The sequence below is a fragment of the Lampetra planeri genome, chromosome 9 (genome assembly GCF_965212315.1).
Source record: "Lampetra planeri chromosome 9, kcLamPlan1.2.h2, whole genome shotgun sequence".
NCBI classification, from domain to species: domain Eukaryota; kingdom Metazoa; phylum Chordata; class Hyperoartia; order Petromyzontiformes; family Petromyzontidae; genus Lampetra; species Lampetra planeri.
In genome coordinates, this window is record NC_136115.1 from 10284845 (window position 1) to 10302314 (window position 17470).

Below are 17470 nucleotides of genomic sequence, written 5' to 3' on the forward strand. Positions count from 1 at the left end.
CGGTTGCAACACAAGCAACCATCATCAAAGGGGGCATGGGCCACAGTGCTAATTTACAATTTATATAGAGCAAATTTTTTTTTTTACAAATTTTCCAACCTCACTTGAAGTCAATGTTTTCTGGCATGAGATGAGCACCTTATTCAGCGGTGGTTGCAACACGCGGTCTCGCGTATCACCAGCGCCCTGAGAGGCCGCGAGGGAAGTGGTCCGCAGAAACTCTTGCAGATACCGCGACATTATAAGTCGGTTCAAAAGCTATGTTATTGGTGCATGGCGGTCCGCAAGTAAAATGCGAGGACGGTTGGCAGCGACGGCCCGTTTGGTCCAAACATGTTAGAAACCATCGTTCTACCGTACACACAGCACTGTGGTGGTGCCACGGAATATCCTTAATTCAACAAGGGAATGGCACTGCTTCAATGCATCATCATTAGAAAGAACAGCTTTTCTTGTCCCTGTGGCTCCTAGAATAGCAGCCCGCCGACTAAACCACACACGGCGAGACGTCAGCTTGCCTTCCTGGTCACAACGAGCATGGGGCAGCAAAACGCCTTCAGTGGTCGTGACTCAGTGGTGAACATTGTGCACTCCTATAAATGGGACTATTCCAGTTTCTCTATGGGATGACTTTTGTGGTCTTTCCGAGAAGTAGAGCACTTATTTTGGATCAGCCCAGGAGAGGACACAGTGAGATGAGACCAGCCCGCAACCGGGAATTGAACTTCTATCCCGATTAAAGTTGATTTAATGGGAGTTGCGCGCTACCAACAATGGGTTCATGTGAGCGCACATTTATTTAGCTGATTTGCTGCTGCAACGCATGCAGCGGTGACGCGTTGTGCTGTCTTCCTAGAAAGCTGCTGTACAAAAAAAGAAGAGTGGCACGTGTTAATAGATGCGCATGCTTGGCGACGGTCGTTGTTCGTAAGGCCGTTTATGCAAACGAGTATCTCTCGCCCGAGCCCCAGCGAATCGCCAATCACTGCACACTCGCCAACACCCAGCATCGCTGTGCCGGGTCAATTTGGGGTTAGCGCGGGAGAGGTCGCGCCACAAACGCGTCGCGGCACATTCAAAGTCGTCGAATTAAAGTCAGAATTGCATCCTCAGCTCTCCAGACGCGTCTCCGGGTCGCACTGCGTGTTGTTCGGCACGAGGTCCGACGTTTCGCGACGCGTGCTCGGAGCGTCTTCGGGAATTGAACGATCCAGTTTCAGAAAAAAACGCGGGGCAGCTCGACAAAAACCACGTGGGGGACAGTTGCAGAACACAACCGTGAAAACCCTCGCTGGCCATAAACGTTGGCTCATTGATTAAATATTAATCGAGGTGCCCCCCTCTCTATGCCCCCCCACCCCCTACCCGAGCCAGTAGAATTCCCACGGCGAGGGACAGTTTCTCCACAAGACATCCACCGTTGCGTTCCAACAGTGGTAGACGTTGTATCTACCACAGATGGATGATTGGTCGAGTCGACCCCCCCACCCACGGACAGGATTTGAACTCGCAAACCTTCCGGCTGCAAGTCGATCACACTGCCTGCAATGTCAACCCGGCGGTGATTTCGACGAAGATGAAAGCAGGCTGAAAAACACTTCACCAGCGCCATCGCAGAGCAGCGCTCTGCCTTCCCATGGAAGAATATAAAGCGAGTTAAATAATTCAGGAACGAGCCGTTACTTCAGAGCAGACTCGGTGGCGTTAAAGCGCCAAAGCATTTTCATCGTGTTCTTCCAAGAGCTCTGCTATTGGAGCACTCAACATTATACCTAAATATGAACGTAATTGTGTTCAGAAGCCTTGAAGCTTACTGCATGCAGTATATAATTTCTTTCAAATCTCCCACATTGAGTGGATGTTCAACATCCATGTACATTATTAAAACGGCACCTTAATAGGCCTCTTACGTTTTGTATTAGGAGGTGGCGCAGTGAGCAGCCGAATATTTCGTGAAGCTGACGACCTGTGTTCAACACCAAGCAAAGGGCGACATCAGTGGCGAGCGATATCTGAACCAGTCTTCGGCTCTTTCCTCACTCACCAGCCCTGCCCAGCGTGTGTTGAAGTATAGTCAAGCAACCCACGCGATTGAAGCGTCATAATAACCACGTCCACAAGCTCAAATAAGCGGCAAGTCTCTATCACTTTGAAATTGATGAATAAAAAATACTTTCTTTATCAATGCCAATTTACTGCCTATTTTATTATTTGCAACAGTTTCGACCATCATTGCTTTATGCAGGCGAGCTGTTCGTGAGCACCTCCATTAAAACAAGAACAGCGCCACTCACAAAAGGCGGTGCCAACGCCACACACGACGGACGATGTCTGCCAAAGACTACTTTTGACCACACACCGCACCTGGTACTCATTCTGGGTTGAGTTTATAGACAAAGATCCCCCAGGTAGCCTACATAAACTGTTGGGGAACGCGCTGTTAGTGAGCATCTGTTAAAGCCAGAACGGCACACAAGGGAGGAGATGGTTGCTGCCAGAACCACACCCGATGGCTTCTGTCTTCCCAGTGCTGATGTGCACACACCGCACCAGGCACGCATTTGAGACCGATGGACCCAAATTATATCCAGAACCGGTTCAAATATTTCGCCGCCGATGCTGGCCGAGAGTGGGATTCGAACTCCGGTCACCGGGTTGGTCCGCACGGCGTTGCGAACCATCGCGCCACCCCTCCCCACACAGCAGTACGTACACGCGCGAGCGCTCACGGGCACGCGCGAGCAACGCCGTGCCGTTCGGAAAAAAAGCTCGGAGGTCGAGCGGCCCGGACGGCACGAGCCGGCGCCCGGCCCTGATCGCGGCACCGGACGCGGATTCCCGGCGGCGGCCCGCGTCACGGCTCCGTTGTTGTCGTACTCAAGCGGTGACGTCCGCTGCCGTTGTGCGAGCGCTGTGCTTCGCCACTCGCACCACCACTCCCCCCGCAGCTCCGGGGCCGGTGGCCGCTTGCCTATTTCATTGTTTCAGTCGTTGTCGTTGTTAATTTAAACGAGGCTCGTTTGCCGCGCGCGTCACCGTGAACGGCAAGAGCCTTGGACTGAAGGTGGTGGTCCCGGCTCTGAGTCGGTCCTCAACGGCCACCCAGGGCAGGCAGGCGACACGGCTGCCCGCGGTGCCAAATCGCAGACGCGGTAGAGACTGCCACCGCGACTCCACAAATGGTGTCCAATTCGAGCGGCGGAAGAGCCGAGGGAGGCTCATTAGCTACAATGAAATGTCAGGCCGGGGTGAACGCAGTTGGGTTATTAAATTTGTAGTGGTTTCAGATACATTTCAAACAGCTGCATGGGATGGAGCTCGGCTCGTGAAACAGAAGGTCTCCAAATCATAAATAATTATCCAAATGTAAATTCTCACCGAGGTTGACTTCATCATCGTCATCATCATCAACCGGAGTTCACTTCGACTGGTTATTTATGAGCACACCGACCGCTCAGGCCACCCAGGTCGATGTTCTCCACCTTGCGCCATCACCTTCACGGGTAAGACTTCGCCGGAACCAACTCTCCCACCACACAACCACGTGCAAGCCGCGTCTGCCGCCGCCACCGCCAGCACGAGCCTCACTTGACCGAGAACAATAAAATAAATAATAACTTGGAGCCCCAGCCAAAGCATCTGCTTCATTCCAAAATAAAATAACATTTCAGTCCATTGACCAATGTGTGTTCCCTACCAACAATTGCCAGTTGCATTTGTTTATACAAGGAAACCCGCCGACTGCTTTTGACTTTTCTGAATCTGATCGGCAGGGTGTGGCCCGTTAAACAAATGCCACGGGGTGTCCCGATGTCACAGGCGATGGCGGTTCACTCGTAGTGCACGGCTGATAAACCGTGTGGGGAAGATTACGGCGAGAGAATGTCCAAGACACTCTGTGCAGCCCCCGGCAGATTGTGAGCAATACAATCGCGAATGTATCAAGAGGAAGTACACGTCAACGTTACGCTCTAAATAAATAAATAGCTGTACGTCCTCCTGTGTAGCTTTTCACGGCTGTACTGTCGACCACAGCGATGCGTTTTCAGCCTGTTCTCCAGAAACGGAATATTCGTTTAAGCTCCTGCAGAAGCTCCCAGGACGCTGGGCGAAACGTCAGACATGTTGGCGAAACAACACGTGGCGCAACCCGAAAAACACGGTGGAAAGCAGCAGCAGCAGCAACAATCACAACCGCGATGTTGTTGGCCAGCAGCATCCGTGTCAACGTGGCAACCTCTGGACCAGGTTCCACTTTTTTCTGCTCTCATCAAGCAGAGTCAAAGCCATAACGCGAATGTATTTGGTTGAACATGTTTGCCTTGTTTAAAAAATAAGATACTGGGAATAATGAGAATTTGTCTGCAAGGCCCAAAGGCCAAAAAACTAAACTTCGTTGCATTTCATGGCTGAATCGCCATTGCAGCAGACGACTACTCATTGCAACTCAGATACTTCGTTATATTTTACCTCGCGTGAATATCTGGGCTTTGACTTTCTGAATTGTGCCACGGTCGCGTGGAGATTATGGGGCAGTAATCTGGTTGGGCGATCTCTTTATTAGCTGTGGCCCACACACGCTGCCAAACGCGACCCATTTGTGTCTCGCCGCGGCGGGCTAAAAGGATATGTGTGGATTGTCTCCAGAGCTGCCTTCTGCTATCAGCCTCTCCTTTTCAAATCGACATGTCCCATGGATGGCTAATGACCTGAACACAGTTTAGTGTTTCACAGGCTTTAGAGTCAAGCATGAATTACATGTAAAATATATATATATATGAACCTGGCGGCTTAGCGCTGAGGACACAAAGCTCTGGGTTCGCACAAGGACAAACCAAGCAATTAATACAGGCAATGATGGTCATGATAAATAGTGAAATTATTCATAAACTAGACAAAAGCCTGTTAATGTCAGAGGAAGGGTGTGCAGTAAACTAAGCAGTCTCTTTACAGTATTTCTTTATTTACTACATTGCTGAATAATTGATGGCTCACACGATGAATAAAGACATCGTAGGCCTTGGCACAGTCGGTGAATTTCGCTAATGGCCGACTCCTTTCTGAAATTGCTACATTTATAATTAAAGCAATACCTTGGCCACCTTTGTGTCCCCAGTGCTGATAATTACACACAGCACCAGGTACCCACTTAAAGCAGAGTCAACAGAGAGAAGGCTCAGCAATCAATTTCAATATCACCTCGCCGCACACACACGCGCACGTGCGCCAGTGTTGAGCTTAATTCTCAGCTGGGTGCCTGCGATTTGAACCCAGGGTCTGAGCGGTGGCTGGCTCGGGTCCTGTGACACGGGCACACAACATTGGCATTCATCTACGTCCAATTAGCACGGTTGGCTGCGTACGGTGCAAAAAGAAGTTAAACACACGTACATACATCTCCCCTGCACCATCTTCGCTGCGAGCCCCCACACGTGTACACCTGCACACTAATAGCCGCATACTTTAGCTGCGTGCGAGAGTTGTTTCAATACGAGAGGCGCGTTAGAAAAACGCCAACGACGATGCCGATGCAGGCCAGTGTAACGAGTCCTTAAGGGTCGATACCGGAGTTCACACAGCCCAATGACCCCCACACGTCCATCTTCTCGCAAGCAGTTCCTACGCTTGATTTCTCTCACTCTCCTAATGCCTTCCCCCTACACGCGCACTCTTCCCGCATTCATGAAAACTGTAATCGGTAATTACCAATGCAAAGTAATTAACAATGTCGAGTAATCAGCAACTAGCATTCAGTAAGTATCAACGCAGAGTCCTCAAAAATTGTAGCACAGTGCCATAGGCCGTTACACCACCACTCTGCCCATATGCACACAAACACAAAAGGCAAATGATTTGCTCACCATTAAAATGGCCAAAATGGGAAGAAAAGTGTCTATTTTTTTTTCCAACACAGAGGACATTGGGAGCTTTCTTGCGCGTTCCCTGGGTTGGCCTCCTATGGCAGACGAGCCCACCATAAACAAGATTCCCTATTCAGAGAGCTCAGGAGGTCAAAAGGTTAAACAACCACCGGTGAACCGTGAACGACCTCGCACATAAGAGGCACCGGCACAGCCGATTCAAAGCGTTCGGTGTGAACAGCCGCACTCCAAACACCATCTTCAAAAGGTGGCCACCTCAATCACTCCAGGAACACAGGTGCCGAGATACACAAAACAGTGCCGACTCACACGCCACGATCTCGGGTGCGAGTGACGTTAATACCATCCCCTCTGGGAACCCATAAGCACGCTTAGGAGCAAAGGCTATGGAACACGGTTTTCTGTTTGCAAACCCAGGCCCACAGAGAGGATTTGGACTGGGTTTGTGGAACCAAAGTGTGTGACAATATATCAACACGGCGTCGCTGTGATCGAAGTAATGAAGTGCTCTTATGCTTATCTCGACTAAGATCAATGCTCACCTCTGTCCCTACGTGTGCGAAGGGACGAGAGGTTTTTTTTCTGGTGGCGCTCTATGACATCATCACCAGCGTCACTGTGGGTGGAGCTTGAAAGGGATTTCCCGTCTTCGCGAGACGGGCCGCCATTTTTCAACGGACCAGAGTGATAAACCATTGAGACAGCAGTAGATTGCAGTCGAGTCGATTAACTGACTTAATTAACGGATTTCCTAGCGCTACTAATGTGCTCTGCTGAATTAGTATGTAGAAAAAAACTTGCTCTGCTGGAATTCGATTTGAGTGTTAGCAGGGCTACGCCTATAATAATTTAAGAGGAAGGTTATAAAATCAGCACAAATTACCCAGAATAATGATAAACACATAGAACACAGAAGCATGGCCACTGCCGAAGAAAGTGGAACAAAAGCTGAAAAAGAGCACGTAGAAACAAGGAGAGATGGGCGTTTCTAATCACACCAAGAGACGGGGAGAGGGGCACGTGGACCAAGGAGCACATACAAATTAGTGACATCGTGTTTGTTAAGCAATGCAGGGAGGTTTGGGCGGTCAGTGGGTGAGACGAGTAATAGAACAGCAGTTAAAGGAGAGAAACATGCTCACAAAGTGGATAGCCACCAATTAAACGGATCAATGAGAGGAGCTCATCCGCAAGAGCAAGAATGGATCGTGGCATCGTTGGACCATGAAGGTTGAGCAACAGCGGATATACAAGGGATCGTGATAACAATAAATGATCGAGTGTTGTGATCAGGAAGAGGAGGTTGTGAAGAGTGGAACATGTGTGCTTGATGGAGCCGAGCAGGTCACAGGGGACATGCATTGGAGTGCCATCCAGAGGTCAGTGATGGAGGGAGATGGCGGGTTCCTCTGTAATAACAGACCTTGACGGTCAGATGTTAACAGTGCAAAAATAATCAGATCTGTCAGAAAGAAGACGGCGGGAGGAGTGATGACAAGACGTGGAGGCATTGGTTGAATTGGCCTTGATGGTCTTTTGACTGTAAACATGTTCACAATTAGAACCGTCGGTTTACAGCAGCAGCGGGGAACGGCCCACTTTCGCAAACGATGTCACAAGGGTCTTTATAATCCACTCATTATTATCCGCAAATATTACTGGGCAGCCGTGATAATTTAATTGTCAAGCTCTGGTCTCCAAACTTGGCTCGGCGTCCATGGCCGCGGATCTGCTTCAATAAAAACGCAACGGGACCTTCACCGCGCACAACAGCAGGCAGGGACGCTACGCTTGTGGGACATCTACTTGGGCTCCACTCCAGAAGACCAAGTGCCTTCCCCACTGGAGCCACCCAACCCAAGCACCCGTCTATAAGGGGCAATGGCGATACTCCCCCTCCGCATGTCTCTCCGCGACCGTGTGCTCACCGGCAAAAATCGAGGTTGCGACTGGAATTCGAGGAGACGCCACAGACGCCGCTGCCACACACGGAGTGTGAGAGCGGCTTCCATCGCGAGGACGTGAATCGTACTTGTAAATCGTAAATGAAGAACGATTTACAGGAATGTGAACCGGAGCGATGCCCAGTCCCTGGAGTGCACAGATAAACAGAACCCCCGAAGACAAAAAGGTTGGAAGGCATCTTGAAAAGAGACTTAATAAAAAAAATACACACACATCCACGGGCAATAGTTTCTTATGAGGAACCATTTTCAAAGCTTTGAATACATGTCATGAAATATTTAATTGTATCTGCTCTTGTTGCTAATTTATTTACAGATTGCCAATTACAATTACATTCAGAAATAAACTCACGAAGTAGAAAAGGGTTTTTTTAAAACTTTATATTAAAACTAGATTCGAAGTTTTCGTGACTTAAAGAAATATTATTGCAGGCCACTGTTTATTTGTAAGTGCTCCTAAGAACCAACTCCTGATATCTGTATCACCCTGAATGTCCTGACTATTAATCACCTGTAAACACGCAGGGTTTCATTGGTTGGATGTAACTTTTCTATTATCATGAGGGGATGGAAGTTTAAATTATGGCGCTATTTTGTGTTTCCACTTTTTAAAAAAAATTCTGTCTCCCTCTTCAAGAACAGCACTCGTCTCCATTGATAGCCCTGAGCCATTGGAGGAAATTCCACATTATCATGGAAGGGGCCAGGCTCTCCAACTAGGACCACTATTGACTTCAAACAAAGCGGTTCAACGTTTATAATCCCTCTGAGGATGATTAACCACGTCAACTGACGAATATTTTAGACTCTCAAACCTTCCAAATGAGTCAGGCGTTTGAACCACTGCCTGACCCGACCCATGAGCAACACTCGAGACAAAGACCTACTTAGCACAGATTCGATGACTCCAAAAATCCCCAAAAGCGCTCCCATCACACTCTGACATCACTTGCGAGAAAAGGGTACTGCATGTCTGCGCCAAAGCACGGACGAACATTCAAAAATGCATCCACAGCTAAATTTCAACAGATGATTAATAACGATAACAATGACTACTCTTGAATCGGAATTATGGTCAGAGCAGAATAAAGATAACTTGTGCCTCATTGTCCTGACAGGTACAAATTTCCTTCATCAGTCCCGTGCCAGAGGTGGTGAAAAAATGCCACATTACTATGGCAGGAACCAAATGAGTCGTGCAAACTCACAAATTGAAGCTTAATTTATGTAGTGTGGAATGGGGGCCCCGAGGTAACCCTGGCCAGGCTTTGAACTTGTGTCGTTATGCTCAAGATCCCTGCTACTTAACCAACTCGGTTGGGCGTCTAATCCCGGCTGGTGAATCATGCGATTGCTCGAATGATCTGAACCAAAACTCCTCCACCTACAGATCCTCCGTCAGACAAACATCCCCGTATAGCCCGAGCAAACTGTTGTTCACATGTGCTGCGAGCGAGCACATGCGAAGGCCGGCACGGCACACGAGGGGGTGGGTGGCAAACACCAGTGGCAATCTCTAGACTTGGCACTACGTACCAGAGGTGTGGACTCGAGTCATGTGACTTGGACTCGAGTCAGACTCGAGTCATGAATTTGATGACTTGCGACTCGACTTGGACTTGCATAACAATGACTTTGTCCCACCTATGAGATGTGGACTCGAGTCATGTGACTTGGACTCGAGTCAGACTCGAGTCATGAATTTGATGACTTGCGACTCGACTTGGACTTGCATAACAATGACTTTGTCCCACCTCTGCTACGTACTCATTTAGGGTTGAGTCGACCGGTAATGCTCGTGAGCCGAACTCCGCGTCTCCAGGTTCGTAGCGCAGCACGTCAACCGCTACACTTACCGGACCCCATCTTACATTAAAGACCTGCCCACACACGTCGCCTCGTTTAATAAATAATTGGACTTCCAAGTGCGTTTCCGTTTACCAACGCAATCATTTACAACTTCACTCTTTTGAGAGGTTATACAAAGTGCAGCATTGCATTTATCGTCATGTGCTTCACACACTCTACACGCCGCTTCAACAGCAGCCAACTCGTTTGCGAAGGAATGTTGAAAATTAACTTTCACTTCATGTTTTTTTCTTTGGCTTCGAATTTCAAACTCTGGAAATTAAAACGAATCACTTTTCAGCTCAACTCTCCGGGGTCAATAAAATGAGTACCACTTTGTGGCAGGTCACCAGTGCATGTCCTGCAGCAAGAGACCCCCGCTCCCACGAGAGGGATGTCGGTTTTACACCACCGACTAAGGTGGTGTAAACAACTGAACCTGAGTCACTGGGATTGTAGTAATATCCACACCGCCGCTTATAACACACCCCCCCCCCCCCACACACACTGTATATAGTACTAAAACTAAACTATTCAAACTTTTTTTATATTTTACAGGCAAGGCCCACTGCGTTATATAGCCCTTTTTCAGAAGCGACCTGGCCACACATGATAGCTCAACGAAGTGGCTTATCACGTGGATAATATATAGCAGCCAAAGACTCTAAACGCGCGACTTTGATTCTAAATGTGGAGGCATCCAGAGAAAAATCCACGCGACCACAGGCGACAGGGTCCAAATCAAACGCACGACCTCCTGCATACCAGGCGAGGGAGTTAACATCTCTCCCAGATGTTTTTTTTTTATTCTCAACCCCCTTATGAAGTCGGGTTTGTAAGATCGGTGTTGAAAATCGGTTTGTGGTCAAACGGGTTTTTTTTTAAGGACGGTCAGCCTATCGCTCAACAACTTGCAGGGTTGTGGCAAACAAGCACACCGGGCTCCTCCTAGAAACAAAACGACACGCGTCTACGAGCGCAGCCCCGGATCGATCGCAGCGCGGAGCGGCGCGCGCGCGGCGCTCTCCGTCCCGAACCCGGCGACCCTTTGCTGGTTGCACCTCGCGCCAGGAGCTCCGCGAACCGCTCGGTCGCGCTAAACGCGCCCGCGACGAGATAACGGCCTCGCGCACTGTCTCACCTGGAAGGAGCGCGCATGTTCCTCCCTCGGCGTTAACTACACCGGCGTTTTCTATTTTTGTCGAGGCCCTTCTGTGGAAACGTCGGTGGGAGCGTCTCTCCCGAGACGAGCGCTCCCCGGCGTTCCCCGACCCGTGACGTTCGCAACGCGCGCACGCGACGACCAACAGCCGTAGCCGCGCAGTGTGGCGAGGCAACAGCTGTTGGCGAGCACCTATTAAGGCCAGAATGGCGCACAAGGGAGTGGCGTCACCGCAAACGCAATCGACGAATTTGTCTCCCCATTGCTATTGTTTGACACGCTGCACCGTGTACTCATTTAAGGCCGAGATGACCTAGGGGTAGCCTCACATTTTATTCACAGCTGGGAAATGAACTCCAATAAACAGGGCTTCTAGGTATGTGCCATCCACTGTACTAACCACCACACAGCATAAACACGCGTGAACACAAATACACACATGCGCACACAGCCATTCCCGCTGAGCGCAAATCCACACGCAATACGCACGCTCGCTCACAAAGAACCTCCGTCGTGCCAACCGCAGCTGCCCTTGCCATGGGCCGAGTTGGACATCGTCCACTGGCTCTGGAAGCCCAGTGTAAAAACACACACAAAGCGTTTTTTTCTGCTCGAATGGGCAATTGAGCATTCCTCATTCCATGGGTGGTCCCTAAGCAGCGAATGTAAATTCCACACATCTATGGCAAGGACTCGTCTCTCGATAGAACTTCCAACCTTTATATATATATCATAGACCCCCCCCCCCACACCCGAGGGGCCGAACTGTAATGGTGCGTTGTCCCGGAAGAGATCTGGGTTTGAGTCCCAGGTTTGCGCCCATAATAAGAACATTTAACTCGGTAGTTTTTTTTTCTTTTTCATTCCGAATTGAAATTGCTCGTGGCGAGACGGCGCAACGCCAAGAAATGCCCTTCTAGAATTCCTACAGTCCGTCAGAGCATCCAGTCACGTCAGGGTATGGCCTCCGAAAGATGAGATCATGGAAATAAATGCAGCGTCTTTTCGAATAAATAACTCTTCCCGCACTAGCGGGCTTGTGGTACAGAACTGTTAGATCCCTTCATCAAAGATACACCACACACGCGTGTAGAACTTCCATCACACCGTACGTAACCAACCGTGCCATCACCGAGAAATGCCATCGGTGCCGTCACCCCTCGCCATCGCTTCCTTCCTTCTGCCGGACCTCCCAACCCGTTGGAGCCTCATTGCCAGCGTCCGGCTCAAGACGATTGAAGCCGCGGGACCACCGGACGTTTGGTTGGCGAGTCAATTCAATTGGGCGAGGGCACGCGCACGGGTTCGACTCTTTGTTGTGGCCCCCTTGCCGAGTGGGACGACACCGTCGACTCATGACGCTGCAGAATGCGCTTTAATCTCAGGTGAATGAGAGGGATTTTAAAACTCGCCGGTGCTGGCTCGGCACCAGAACAAGCGCATTAGCGGTTAACCCCCTTCTACCCCCCCCCCCAAACCCCAACCACCACCCCAAACCCCAACCACCACCCCCCTTCATAACGTGTGTATTACATTTGTTCAGCTAATTACTGCACATGCCACAAATGAACCACAACATCTCGCTCGCTGATCGCGTCAAGGAGCGTCAACCATCGTGCTAACTCGGGTAGTCATCCTCGCAGCAGCAGTAGCGGCTTTTGGCTGCTGGCCATCGAATCAAACGGCGGTCACCGCATCGCGTGGCGCGTTCAGATGCACTTATGGGGCCGTCTGGAACGCTCTTCCTTCCGATATTAGGAAGCCACTGGAGCTATGCACTTTTAAATCGAGATTGAAAAACTTATTTCTTTAGAACTGCTTTTTTTTAGTTTGTTGTCCTTCCCCCGCACCTTCGATTAGCACGGTTGGCTACGTACGGTGCGAAAGAAGTTCCACATACATACACGCCAATGCCATTTCTGGTATAGGGCACGGCGTGAAGCAATTTCCATAAACCGAACCCCTACAGAGCCGCACATGTCTGCGTGTGCATCACAAACCTTCCCCTCGTATCCCTCCACAGCCTCTCGTCCCACAATGCCACATGCGACACATTCTGACGAACCGCGGATTCACGATTGATTTGTCCCGGATTTATGCAATTCCCAGATCCCATCGTTCTCGGTTGCATGACCGCCAAACGCGAACTCAGGTCCAGTAGGCGTTGTGGTGCAGTAGAGGGCAGTGCCTGCAAAACCCACTGATGTTCTGCAATCCTCCTCTACCTTCACTAAACCCACGCTGACCAGCGTGGTGAGGTATGGTCAAATAACCCTCACTGCCTGTACGGCGCTGCGGAATCCCTCGTCCAGCAGTGAATTGACAAACGGGCTGCACGTGTTTCCCGAGACCCTGTCGACATCGTAACAAAGAGATCGGATTGGAGTCGAGCACTCGGCACGAAGTGCTTGAACCACCCAGCATCTCAGGGGTGCTGTTCTCCCTGCTCTGTCACGGGCATGAGCATAAGACCCCTCCCCTCGGCCCCCCCCCCTTCCACCAACACCTCCCGTACCACCCAGCCCACCTCCCTCGGTCATATTCATTGGAGCAGTAATGTCCCCGCCAAGTGATTTAACAAAGAGAGCTCTCCTCTCTTTCTCTCTCTCTCTAGATCGCTCTCTCTCTATCGCCATCCACTGTGCCCACTCACTCGCCGGACTTGAGAGCACGCGGGCACTTTGGGTGCAAGCGCCGCAAGTGTCACAATGATGACCGCGTTGGCTGTGAACGTAGCCGGAGAGAAGGAGGTGGGGGGGAGGAACAGTAATGTTGCTTGCAACATTCAGGGGGGAAAGGTTGCATGCCACATTTTAACAATGCGCTCTCACAATCCGGCAAACAGAAATGTCACGTGGTATGGCTGTGTGTGTGCGCGCTGAACTTCTTTCGCACCGTACGTAGCCAACTGTGCAAATCAGAGGTGCTGCTAAATCAACAGAGGCAGGGCCGCTACCGCGTCGGAGCTGGCTAAGGCTCTCACGGTCGCATTGCACAGCTGCCCAGTGGGTGCTCGGGGCGTACCGCGTGTTGTTTCGCGGCGTGATGTCTGACGTTTCGCGCCGCGTGCTGGGAGCTCCACCGTCTCCCAACAACACGCGGTACAACCCGGGAAAAAACCACATCGGAGAGCCAGTACTGTACCTGCTCAAGTCTGTGTTGAAGCCCGGCGTTGACCGTGCAGCGAGAAGCTATTGTGCAGAATTTGTGATGGTTCTAACCCAAGTGACCGGCAGATGGTACGCAGCATTTTTACTTCACTGGAAGTCGCAAAAAAAACATGAAGTACAAAGCCGGCAGCTAGAACAATGCGTTCATGTGGCAAAATTTTAACTTGGCTTTCTCGAGAGCTAACGTACGCGCGCGTAGGAGCCTTTAAAAAAGAAAAGTTGTTGGCAAAAGGTTCTGCCTCTTCTCATGCAAGGTCTGCTAAGTGGCGAGCAATTTTCAACATTCGCCTTTTTCCACAATGTTACACTAATTGTGCAAACGGCTTTCATATCACGAGCCAAGAATTGTCCAATCAGAACTCGCAACGCAGTGCAGCATGACACGTTTTAAGTAAGTGAAGTGGAAGCAGATCTCAGGGAACTACTTCCGAGGTGGTTATCCACACTCAGCAGGCACTGCACTTTCCCCCAGACGCCCTGTCATAGCGATGCATGTCCGATGAGTGAAACCAACATTTAAATTTTGTGTTTCTGTCATTTATTATCTCGGAACCATAAATCAAATTGAGTGATAACCAATAAATCTTGACTTAAAGCTTTCGTGACTGCAGGAATTCACATTCTTTGGTTCTTTCGGTGAAGTCACGCAGAAGGGAAATAATAAAATAATATGATTCAGAAAATTGTCTTTTAACCTATCTACGTGACTTTGCCGAAAGACCCAAAGAATATGATAACCAACATTAAATACGATGCTTTTTTAATGATGCGTGACGTTATCGGTGACCACGCCTAGACTGTAAACTCGCTACTAGACTTGAGAACCCGGTGAAATGATGCCGTGATTTTAGGCTACGTTGCCGGTCTCACTCGCTACATATCCATCAGTCGTGCCACTTGATCAGCCGATCGGCGGCTGGAGTCGCACGGGCGCGAGACGGGCTCCCCAGGCGAGAGCGCCCCAGGGTTGGAGGCTTGTCGCTCCGTCTCCTCTTCATCTCGTAGCCAGCCCACCAGCAAGGGTCGTCAGCGAGCAGACACATGGGATTGACCTCAACACTTCGCGAGCGATGGAATCGGGGGGGGGGGGGGCAACAGACCCAGCGCACGCCCGAGCACATCCCCCCTACCTACCTACCTACCCCCAAACTCGCGCTCGCTGTGAAACAAGGCTGCCTCAGTCTTCCCCAAAGGCGGTGCTGGACAGCCTTCCAGATGTGCGATGTGCGGTGGTCGGTGTTGTTGGTGGTGGGGAGGAGGCGGGTGGGGTGGGAGCGAAGTCCCCACTATCCACCAGAACCATCCCTTGGCGAGTTCTACTCCCGGGTTCTGGAGATCAGCGTGGACCAATCGCCCCCTTCCCCCTCCACTCCTCCTCCAGGGGCGACTCACTCGCCGTGGTCCTCCCCCGACCCCCTTTGTCTTCCCAATGCGATGCCTCAACACTTTGTCGACCCTCCCCCCTCTCCGCCGCCCCACCAAACGTTCGGTCGCCCCCCCCCAGCTCCGACCACGGCTACCTCGAACCCTCCTCGACACTTGCCGCCTGTTCTACCGTCGCTCGAAACGAACAACAATGACCCCGTTCCCTCGTCTCAAACCACCGTGACGCCACCTCGCCAGCCATCAACTCTAAAACAACCGCGGCAACTCAACAGCAGTCGGCAGCACGGTTCACAACGTCCACCGTTTACAGCCTCCATGTCTTATCACCCCCCCCCCCCGCGCTCCCCATCTCCGTCAGTCCACAGCAAAAAGCTTCCCCTATACTTGGCAAGTTCGCGAGCACGCGGGTTTTTCACCGGTTCCGCCTTGCCTGCCACCGGGTGGCGCTGGGGGCAACCAGCCTACGGCTGCCCGTGCTCGGCCCTGAACCACCACTCCTCCTGTCGTGACCTCGACCTCAATTTCGGTCTTCACTCTGGTCCCGACGGCCACTGAGATCCACGCAGGGAGCCCCAGTTACTTCAGGGTTCCCGGTGTAGCTGTCGCAGAGGTCGCAAACGGGTTTTGATTCCTTACCCGTACCCGGCCGCACCAGGGTCGCAAATGGGTACCCGTACCCGGCCGGGTACGGGTAGCCGTTCCCTACCCGTACCCTACCCGAAATGGGTGACAAACGGTTACTCACCAGTGACTCACGGCCTACCCGTACCCGTACCCGGCCGCACCAGGGTCGCAAACGGCTACCCGTACCCGGCCGGGTACGGGTAGCCGGGTATCGAGTAGGGTACGGGTATCGGGTACCCGGTTGCGACCTCTGAGCTGTCGGCTTTTAAGAGCAGAGTAAAGCTTGGCAGTTCTCGGTGTGATGTTGAGTCAATACTGCTCTCACCTTCGGTCCCTAGTGCCGCTGGTAGCCTCGCTCGCCTGCCATTGCGGGTACGTTGTCGGAGCCTCCAAGCCTTCTCTGTGCTCTGAGGTTTCCTTCTCGACACAGCCCCTGACCATCATCCCGAGCCAATGGCAGAACAACCCTAACACCACTGCAGTCCACCTGGCTGCCTAACTAATTGCTCAAATTCAAAGCTCTTAAGACAATCATTTGCTCGATTTGAAAAGCGCACACAAATTGCGAGATGAGTCACCCCCCCCACCACCGTCAAACACGTGCAGGTCCCACCAATCGCGAGCCAGGCGGTAAATCTGCCGCTCTGTGAGTCACAATCCACTCCCCCACACGTGCACTTCAAGCCAATCCCAGGGACAGTCACGCACAAGTTCCCTGCGCGCTCTTCACGGGACTCTCGAATCGATGGGCGGCTCCGGCTGTCACGCAACCCCCGGCGTCCGCATGGTGGAAAACCCACCGGCACTTTTGAGTACTGTACGTATGTTGAACTTCTTTCGCGCCGTACGTAGTCAACCTTGTTCATTGAAGGTGCGTTCGTGGCGACTGCACCGCGTCACACACGCGCCGCTCAAACCCAGATTCGAAACTAAACTTTTTTATTTTACCAGGTAAGGTCCCCTTTTTTCCAGAAGCGACCTGGCCACAATTGATAGCTCAACGAAGTGGCTTATCACCGTGTGGGGACATTTATAGCGGCCAAATACTCAAAACCGCGTGTTTCTAAATGCGGAGAGAAAAAAACTGGAGGACCCGGAGAAAAATCCACGCGACCACGGGGAGAGAGACACCGCAAACTCCAAATACACCGCAGCAAGCGTCAGGGTTGGGATCGAACCCACGACCTCCTTGCATACCGGGCGAGGTAGTTAACATCTCGCCACCGCGGCGCCCGGGATATCATCGGTGCAGGCTCACGGCTCGGACCCCTGACAGAGCCTGGCTGCGTTTGAACTGAACATTAAAGTCGTCTAGTTGGGTGCAAGCTTGCGGTTTAGGGTGTGCGATTCGCAAACTGACAGTCGTGAGTTCACGGGGGTCGACTCGGCCTATCATCCCTCAGGGGGCAGATAAAAATGAGTACTACTTTGTAG

General features: G+C 51.2%; 1 protein-coding gene across 2 annotated transcripts in view; it reads right to left on the reverse strand.

The window, feature by feature from the left end:
* Nucleotides 1–17470, reverse strand: part of LOC144720661 (dorsal-ventral patterning tolloid-like protein 1) — a 175706-nt gene that overhangs the window by 145206 nt on the left and 13030 nt on the right. Inside the window, exon 1 of one of the 2 annotated variants that reach the window (XM_078597585.1) lies at nucleotides 16362–16494. The exons of the other annotated variant lie outside the window; for it this stretch is intronic. The gene's annotated coding sequence lies outside the window, so the exon portion shown is untranslated. Of the gene's footprint in view, nucleotides 1–16361; nucleotides 16495–17470 lie in introns of those variants that run through there. 2 annotated transcript variants of the gene reach the window in all.